Source organism: Cryptomeria japonica, chromosome 2 (genome assembly GCF_030272615.1).
Source record: "Cryptomeria japonica chromosome 2, Sugi_1.0, whole genome shotgun sequence".
Taxonomy (NCBI): Eukaryota; Viridiplantae; Streptophyta; class Pinopsida; order Cupressales; family Cupressaceae; genus Cryptomeria; species Cryptomeria japonica.
The window spans coordinates 268,148,712-268,158,561 of NC_081406.1; the positions used below are offsets into that span (position 1 = coordinate 268,148,712).

Below are 9,850 nucleotides of genomic sequence, written 5' to 3' on the forward strand. Positions count from 1 at the left end.
TTCAGGTGCATGAACCAAAACAGGCGAACCCGGTAACTTAGCTAGAAACTGAATGAATGCTTTTACACAAAATACTACATGATTATCAGAGGGCTTGCTTAATGTAGAAATATCTAATTTGACCATGAAGATATTTTCCAATTGACCATATCAACTAACATGTCTAGCTAGAAAAGATGTTTTTTCTTGAGAGCAGACTGTTTTTCAGCCACCAAAAATATTGCGAGATCCTTCAAGCATAGTTAAAAACCATCATTATTACTTCTTGTGTCTACATCTACAAAATTGTACTGTAGATTAACTATAATGTTTAAGAACTATTTAATATATTATATTTCTATTACTAAAATTTGTTTTGAACTTTTTGAAAACGTCAGGGATTAATTCTGGCTGTTTTTATAGAATAATAAAGCCTATTAAGCTCAACTGTATTGTTTGAGATTAAGATGTTGTATATCCCCTGATATTATATAATATAAACAAGCATAAAAGTCATGTGCCTTGCCCCTGTTGCCCCTGGCATATACAAGCTTAATGGCTGAACACATCTGCCATCTGTGGCAGCACACATTAGAGGATTGGGCTGGTAATTTTTCTTTTGCAAATTTGAAAACAATACTATCACCAGAAAGCTTCTCTTTTCTTGGGTGGCTTCGGACATCATTGTACAATTGCAATAGATTCAGACAATCTGTTTGGTTGCAAGCAACAAAAACCAATTTCAAGACGATCTGGTATTAGTGTGTTTTTGGATCTTGATAAGTCTAAAGTACTCACTTTTTTCACCTTTACTCATCAAATCAGGATGACTGCCTTGCTCAACAATCTTTCCATCCTCAATAACTACTATGCAGTCAGAGTGTTGAATTGTGCTCAATCTATGAGCTATAACTATGCTTGTTCTTCCCACCATAACTCGATCTAGAGCTTCCTGAACAACCTTCTCTGATTGAGTATCCAATGCACTAGTTGCCTCATCCAGAAGTAAGATACTTGGATTTCTTATTATTGCTCTTGCTATAGCTATTCGTTGCTTCTGCCCACCAGACAGCTGCAGTCCTCTATCACCCGGATTTGTATCATATCCATTCTCCAAATGACTAAAACAATATTAATAAGAATACATCAGTCTCCAAAAAGGGGAAAAAAGGTTCGAGTTAGAGTATTTTACTCACCATATAAATCCATGGGCATTACTAGCTTCTGCGGCCTCAATCACCTCTGCCTCAGTTGCATCCTCCTTACCATACAAAATGTTATCTCTAATACTCCCTGCAAACAAAGTTGGCTCTTGCCCTACCAACCCTATAAAACGTCTCAAGTACCTTAAATTAAATACTTTAATGTCTTTATTATCTATTAAAACTAGTCCTTTGATAGGATCATAGAATCTCTCCAAGAGTCCAATAATGGTGGACTTTCCACACCCGCTTTTTCCAATCAGAGCCACACCGCTTCCTGCTTTGATTTCAAGGCAGAAATCTCTCAATACAATAACATTGGGACGAGCAGGATAAGAGAAGTCTACATTTCTTAGTTCAACATTGCCATCAATTTTATCTGGCTTAAGTCCGCCAATATCTTCTGGATTTATGGAACTATTTCTGTCCAAGATCACAAATACAGATTTCAAAGCATCCGCACCCTTGGCTATGTCTGAGGTCATGCTTCCAGCATCTGCTATAATCCGCCCAACTCTTCCCATGATTGCCATGCAAGTTAAAAATGCATGAAAACTTAAATGTCCTTGCTGTTTAAGCTTACCTCCGTACCAAAATCCCAAAGCTATTTGGGATATATGGATAAATTCACATGTTCCAAGGACCAATCCTGCATTCCATGATTGCATCTTGATCTCTTTATGGGGTACTTCTTGTGTTGATTCATAAAGCTGGAGGATTCTTTCCTCACAACAGAAAGCTGCAATGGTTCTATGATTTACAACACTTTCTGTGGCCACTTGGCTGGTTTGATTTTGGGCTTTGATAGACTTCCTTGAAAGATGCTTGAGTAGAACCTTTTTCGTGTAGTGGCAGTAGATCTGTACAGGTTGTATGGCAATTAATACAATAGCAAAACGCCAGGTCATAACTAGTGTAACAATACAGGATATAACCACTGCTGATAGACTTTCCACCATAAGCGACAAGCGATCTCCCACCAAGGATCTCATCTGCATAACAATAGAATAATTCAATCAAGATACTATATTTCTTCTATCTGTAAATATTCTATCTTAATCTATTGATGTAATACTCGCCATATTAGCTTCTTTTGATAGCTTGGAACAAACAACTCCACTTGAATTTTCTTTCATATCAAACCATCCCACTTCAAAGGTTAAAATTTTTGACAGCGTTTTCATACGGACCCTTCTGATTAAGAACTCTCCCATGACCGCAAAGTTATAATGCTCGATTACATTTGCTAGGAAGGACCACACTGTCAATGCCACAAAAGTAATGAAGTAACTTCTTATTTTGTCCCTTATTTCATCGTGATTATCCAGAAATAGGACTGATATCATGCTCGCCATAGCAATAGAGTAAGATGGATTCAGGGCTCCGTATCCAATGGCACCAAGGCACCCTAGTGCAGCATTCTTCCATTCTGGAGAATTCATTGCAAGCATTAGGCAGAAGGATGGAGTTCGAGTTTTATCTGAAAATTCCATTTTTTCTTCTTTTTCTAACGCAGAAGATGAACTCCCACGTTGGTCTGCAATATCTGAGATGTTCTCGAGGTCCTGGCTGCTTGCTCTCAAAATTGGTTCAGAGCTATTGTTGTCAACTGTTCGTTCTTTGACCATTTGCTGTTGTAAGAGAATGAGAGCTGCATACTTGCCATTTAGCATCTGGATCAGCTCCTCGTGCCCGCCTGACTCTGTAACACAACCATCTTGCACAACTGCAATTTTTTCTGCAGCTTTCACTGTGGAGAGATGATGCGCCACAATAATAGTTGTTCGTCCTGTAGAAGCTTTATCAAGAGCATCCTGCACAATGTGCTCTGATTCTGCATCCAGAGCACTAGTGGCTTCATCCAACAACATTATTGAAGGGTTTTTCAGCATTGTCCGAGCAATGGCTATCCGCTGCTTTTGCCCTCCAGACATCTGGACGCCCCGTTCTGCTACCTGCAATATGAAAAGAATACGAAGAAAAATTATCAGCTGTATGAAGTGATTTCATAAGAATAATGGAAGCTAAAAAGTATTTATCCTTTGAAAGGAGGAATTTTAATGGATAATTGTTAGCTTAAACTGGTAATCTGCGTTTCTAGGAAGGAGTAAAGTGATAATAGGGAATTGAGAAAAGTTGAATTAAGGAATTAAATAATAGCTGTCAAAGGTTTTGTGAAAATGAATTTAGTACAAAACTCATGGAAAATACACTTTGAAGAAAATTTCTATGCAGAAGCATTCTGAGATTAGGTAAGCTCAAAGGACAGAACCCTAAAAATAGAAATAGAAGAATAAAAGAGTCAGTCAAAGTAAACGAGGAAAACCAGGCCAGCCATGGAACAGCTACACTCCCTGTTAAACTTCACGATATTTTTAGAACGTACAATTCTGAAAGTAATTTAGTTAATTTTAATGGGTAAAATCTTAATCCTTCAGCCCTAAAGATCCTACATGGTCTCCCATAGCTTTTCATTTCATATCACCTTCATAATGCAACTGGATTTTAAACATCTAAAACCTACCTGTGTATCATATCCCTGTGGTAGTTGAGTGATAAAGTTGTGGGCATTAGCAGCCATTGCAGCAGTGGTGATTTCATCCATGGTAGCATTCTCTTTCCCAAACAATATATTCTCTCGAATAGAGGTAGCAAAAAGGGTTGGCTCTTGACTGACTAGACCGATTTGGCTGCGCAGCCATTTCAGTTGCAAGTCTTGAATGTTCACTCCATCGAGAAGTATCTCTCCTGCAGTTGGATCATAAAAACGTTCAAATAACCAAATTGCTGTGGATTTTCCTGATCCGCTTGCCCCAACCAGAGCCATAGTTTGTCCAGCAGGAACAATTAGGGAGAAATTTCTAAATATCTGAGTGTCTGGTCGAGAAGGATATGTGAATTGTACATTTCTAAATTGGATTTCGCCATATATCTTTTCCAATATATTCCCTGCTTCATCTGCTTGATCGATCTCTGGTACTCTATCGATCATTTCAGAGATGTGAAATGCAGCAATGGCTGCCTCTGAAAAGTACTTGAGATTGGTAAGTGCCATCGCCAAAGCCCTGTAGTCGAAATCAACAATTTCAAAACAAGAAAATAAAAAAATACCCAACATAAAATGTTTTGGAAAATAATAGATACATACATTCCACCATGAGTTATAAGCAGGCCAATTGCCAGAACGCCTCCTGGTGATACAGCATGAGATATGACCAAGCCGCTCCCACGCCATGCCATGAAAGCCCATATAACAAAAGTAAAGCCATTGCTTCCAATAGCCTATCCTTTTGCTAGACCTTGCTTAAGACCTTGCTTTACAATTGTATCGAGTACACATGAATATTTCTTGATTAGACCATGCTCTCCCACGAATGAATACACAGTCCTGATGGAGGAAAGTGCTTGCTCTACTGTTGTACCGGCCTTATTATTTTGTGCATGCGTATCCCTTGCCAACCTCATCAGAATCTTACCATAAATGAATCCCGGAGTGATCAATAATATGACCAATGGAAAGATCACCAAGGTCAGCTTCCATGACAAGTAAAAGCTAGCAGCATAGGAACCAATAAAGGTTGTCACATTCTTGATAAAAAATGGAGCCTGCAAAAGAAATAGTGATCAACAACGATCAGAACAAAAAATCTCTGGAAATAAGAAATAGAGAAGCAGGGTGCATCAGTATATCAAAATTTATGTGAATAAACAAAAAATATCCAGACTTGAGAACCTTTTCACCGAGTACATCTTGGATGAGAAGAGTATCATTGGTAACAACATTAACCACCTCGGCGGTGTCTGTGCCTCTTGTGTCGAAAAATTGGGCATCTTGTCTCAACACAGCTCTTAAATATTTTCTTCTCAGTCGAGCCGCCTGTCTTTCTCCACTCCTAGTCCAAAAGAAAGCCTCTGAAAATAAGCACAGCCAGCCAATGCTCTTAATTTCACTGACCAACATTAAACATTTCAATTCTATCAAATTATAGACAGAAACATTACCTAGGAAGGCTGCAAACCATACTGCAGCGGCCACATACACAAAATACAAAACTCCCTGCACCAGCCACAGCGAAGACAATTATAATCTAGCTACTAGTGCTAAAAAGGTAGAAGCAATCAAATTTATATGACCAACAATTTACCTTATCAATTTTGGTGATAAAATCACCATTTTTCTGAGATGGACCATATCCTAAAGTATTGGATAATCTTCCCCATATTATCCATGTAGCAGGTATAGATAATCCGTCTCCAATGCAACCTAAAGTTCCCAATGCCATTGTCAATATATCAATATAATCAGCATTCTTGAAAACGTTCCAGATGACTATTTTTTGAGCTGCTGTATCATCTGAACGACCATTTCTGTTAAACGCATTTCTTTCCATGATTGTAAAAACAATGCCAAATTCCTTTCAAATAGGGAATTTTAGGCAGGATATATAACAACTGACCAAGTGATCAGAGTCTCTTTCACTGCCATACATAACAGCTATAACAGGGTAACATCCTTGTTCAAACCGAATTGAAAAACAGAGCTATTTATGCACTTTAAAAACACAAACATCATAATGAAAAGAGATTAGCAACTTGAAGAGAAAAAAAAGAACCATTTAGCGGGAGAAAAAAACGAAGAGAATTTTAAAATCTAATCGCCTTGTCAATTTTAATAAACTTTTAAGAGTTATATATAGTAGCTGTCTTTTTACTGCAACCGACCTTTTATAGTGGATGTCTTTTTATTGCGCGCTGGTTCAGCAACAATTTCAAGAGAGTGCCATGATATCGCGCGCTTGTTCAGCATCAATTTCAAGAGAGTGCCATAATATTGCGCGCTTGTTCAGCAATCAGTTCACCATAGTGCCACGATAAAGAAACAGCATAGTTTTAATAGGGCATGTATGATATGTTGAAAATACTCAAGAAATAGGAACCGCCTTCATTTTATGCTGATTTGAGTTCCACTGACATTTTTATTTAATATCAAGTTGACATAAAACTTGCTTTGGAACCTCTATTGACTAAAATTTTGGTTTAGAAATCATAGGAGTTTGAGACTTGCACAAGTTTCTTGAAGTGGTCGAGCACCTTTTGTGAATAAGGAGAAGGTTTTATCATAGGCTAATAGTATGCATATAGTTCTTAAGGTTTATGGAGCATGAAATTTGGATTGATTTGGTCTATGCATTTATGCATTAATTTCTTGACTCTTTAAACTCATGAGAAAAAGAGTTCTATAATATTTTTCATTTCGACTGCTTTTTCAAGATTAAAAAAATTAGTAAGGGGGATGGGTGAGTTGATGATTTGTATTTGGTCATATGTAGAAACTTGCAAAAGGTTATTCTCTTGAAAAATCAATGATTTTATAAGAAAAGGAGATTATTTCCTAGCTTGTATAAGATTCATCTTAGCCCTAATAGACAAATCATATGAATAAGGAAGATTGTGACCTCCTCGAACTTATATCATACCAATAACTTCATAATCTAAAGCTCTAAAAAATATAGAAATAAAAAGCGTAAAGGCATCCAGACATTAACTAGAAATCTCTTTCATTCCTTGTCAAACTATGAACTTAAATCATTGCATGCATTTTATAGGATGTCTCTTGATGGTGATGAGACTTTGAACAAGTCAGTAGTATCTACTTTCTTTTAAAATTGGTTGAAAGTGATTTTTCAAAGTTGATTCCATATTTCAATTAATTAGGTGCAAATCTTTTGAACTAGTTAAATGCTTTACCCTTGAGAGGCAAAGTGAGCAATCAAGGATTCAAATTGTGAGTATTAATGATATAGATATCTCACAAGTTTATAATATCTTCAATTTTAATTGTAGGAGAAATGAATCCATCATCATAGAAGTGAGGTAAGCCTTCAATGTTAATTTAAGAATTTCACACCCTTGTTATTGCAATGGACCAATTGAATCCCTATTAGGAATGGTGAATTCCTTATTGGAATGTTGAGATGTACATAGATTGTGTGAGCTAACATAGTATGTAGGAATGAAGATTTGGGATCTTTTGACCAATGGAGTAATCGATTGAGTTTCCAAGTAGAAAATGCATGGTCCCACAAGTTGAAATTTTGGTGATTTACCACTAAAATGATAAAATGTAGATCAAAGATTCAAAGAGACATAGATTGAAGCCTATGACTTGGGTTCCATCAAGTAGGCTAAAATTGTTGATCACAAAATCTACTCACACAAGCCTATGCAAACATGGGACACAATTTGCAAAACGACCTCCAAGATTTTAGAAGCAATCTCTTCATACAATCTACAACACACTCATTTATATCGACTTGCAAAGAAAAGGGAGAAAGGAGAACTTAAATAGAAACCTACTCAAATAAGTGATATGATTATTTAAGACTATGTATTCATGGAACTAAGTACATAGGATTTAAAATTTACTCTATAATAAAAGATACAATGGCAATAGAAAGGGTAGAGATATATATGGTCACCAATATGTAGAGAGTTAGAGGAATTCCGTAAATATAAATCAAGGTTGCAACAACAAACAAAAATATAGGGAAATTCATAGACAAAACCACATCTAGGAACAATAAACAGAACACTTTAATCATTTGTAGAGATATACTAAACAACAAATATAATAGACAAACTTGCACAATTATAGAGTTGTTGTTGATTAATATATTAATACACAACATTTTTTTCCAAATCTGTGCATGGTTACTATTTGTGCTACTAAATCATTTTAGGCATGGAATGAAGACATATTTTCCCTTTTATTTCTCACATCTCTCAAGACCTCTATCAAGGATTAAAAAAGGGCCCTTTGCTCCACTCCCTTACATTGAATGCGTATTTCCTTCTTGTCAAATATATGAAATCCATATGCCCCAATCTAAAAATCCTTATATTCAAAAGCTAAAGTTAATAGGGTGGCGAGTTATTCTAACACTTCTTATAATTCACAACCTTCTCTAAGTAATTTAGGTAAGGAGAAAGATATGATTGTGGCAATTGATTTTGATTTTGATGATTCTCATATTCGTGTGAGTAGCCTAATCTTCCATCCAAAAAAAATGAAATGGACTTTTGAGGAACTTAGAAATCCCCACTTGGGTAAAAGAAAGAGATGGGAGACAAAGCCCAAAAGAAGATATCAGGTGGGAGGACAAATAAAAAATAAAGGAAAAAACCATAATAATTTGTGAAACCTTGGATTCTCAAAAACTCTATTGATAAATTTGATATGGGAGGTGACCAAGTGTTTGACCATCTAGCATATTCAAGGACTAAGCTAAAAGGAATTTAAGTGAAGTGAATCCTTGAGCCTTCTAGCGGGGTTACCTTTCTTAGAGTCTTAGATTTGTCATCCAATATCCCCAATAACTTCTCCTTCCTAATTGCTAATGCCTCTTCCAAGAAGACATTTCTAAAGGTTGCCAAAACTATCTAGGAAGTGATTGAAACTCAACACATGATGACACAGTGGTTTTATATTGAGATTAATAGGTGAAATATAAGGATGGTTAACTGGGAGAAGAAGATTACAAATTGAAAGGAAGCAAGGTATGTTAAAATGTTTCCTACACCAATCTAGGAGAGGAGATAGCACAAAATTTTAATTATTTAATAGTTACAGTGAGAAGATGCACAACACAACCATAAAAAGATTATACTATAACATTGATATACATGGGGAACACCCTTTAGGGAGAAAAACCCTACGCCTCAAGCTGATTCCAACATATGAATTTATAAACAATTAAGGTTACAATACACTTGCAAAGTTACTCTCTTTCATGATTTCACAACTTGACAATTCTTGAGCAATCTCAACAACATAATAGTACCTACAAATCAACCTATGAAGATCACTCCTTAAGCACCTTAGTTTAAAATAATATACAAGCGTTTGACAATTTTATAGAGGAAGGAACAAGACATGGACAACTTGAAACCATGTGGAAAACTTTCCCATGTCTTTTGTAGGTAAAAGGATACTTGTACAATATTCCCTTACATCCTTACAATTGTCATAACATTTAAATATTCCTTCTCAAGTTTGGATGCCTAGAATTGACTAAAAATAGGCTATGACAAATGCCCTTACACATCTTACAATAGTCATAGAATATGTAATAACTGTAGCGTACTAAATTGTACTCCCTTACAATTTCATCCACATTTGGGCCCTCATTTTGGCGTTCGTGCTCCGAGGTCTGAAATGGACTTGTTTTTGCAATTTCTATGCAAATCTATCACCATTTTCACTTTGCACATCATTTTGCCCCTCAAGTTTGGTCTCTGATTGGGCAGGCCCTGATCTTCTTAGGACTAGAGCGCCCAATGCCTTGGTCCTCTCAATTAGGACCTAAATTTGGGCCCCTTAACGGTCATGTGATTTGAGCGGAAATTCCAGCTTTGTGTTAGCTCATGTCGAAAAATTAAATTGTTTTTCGATGGACAAGTATAAAAGGAGGTCTACCCAATCATCCAACAATCGACACACATGAAATTCAATTCGACATCAAGCAATCAACCATTCAAGTTCAAGCAAGCAAGCAATTAGTCTTCTTTCAAGCATTGGAGCAGAGATAAAGTCAAGATTCAAGCATTGGAGTTGACATTCATGTTCTATGTTATTGAAGACTTCCTAAAACCCTAATTCTGTGTAGAGA

At 36.3% G+C, this 9,850-nt stretch overlaps 1 pseudogene; it reads right to left on the reverse strand.

Annotated features, from left to right (window-relative positions):
- Window positions 1–396: 396 nt before the first annotated feature.
- LOC131873625 (putative multidrug resistance protein) lies at window positions 397–5,739 on the reverse strand (annotated as a pseudogene).
- Window positions 5,740–9,850: the final 4,111 nt, after the last annotated feature.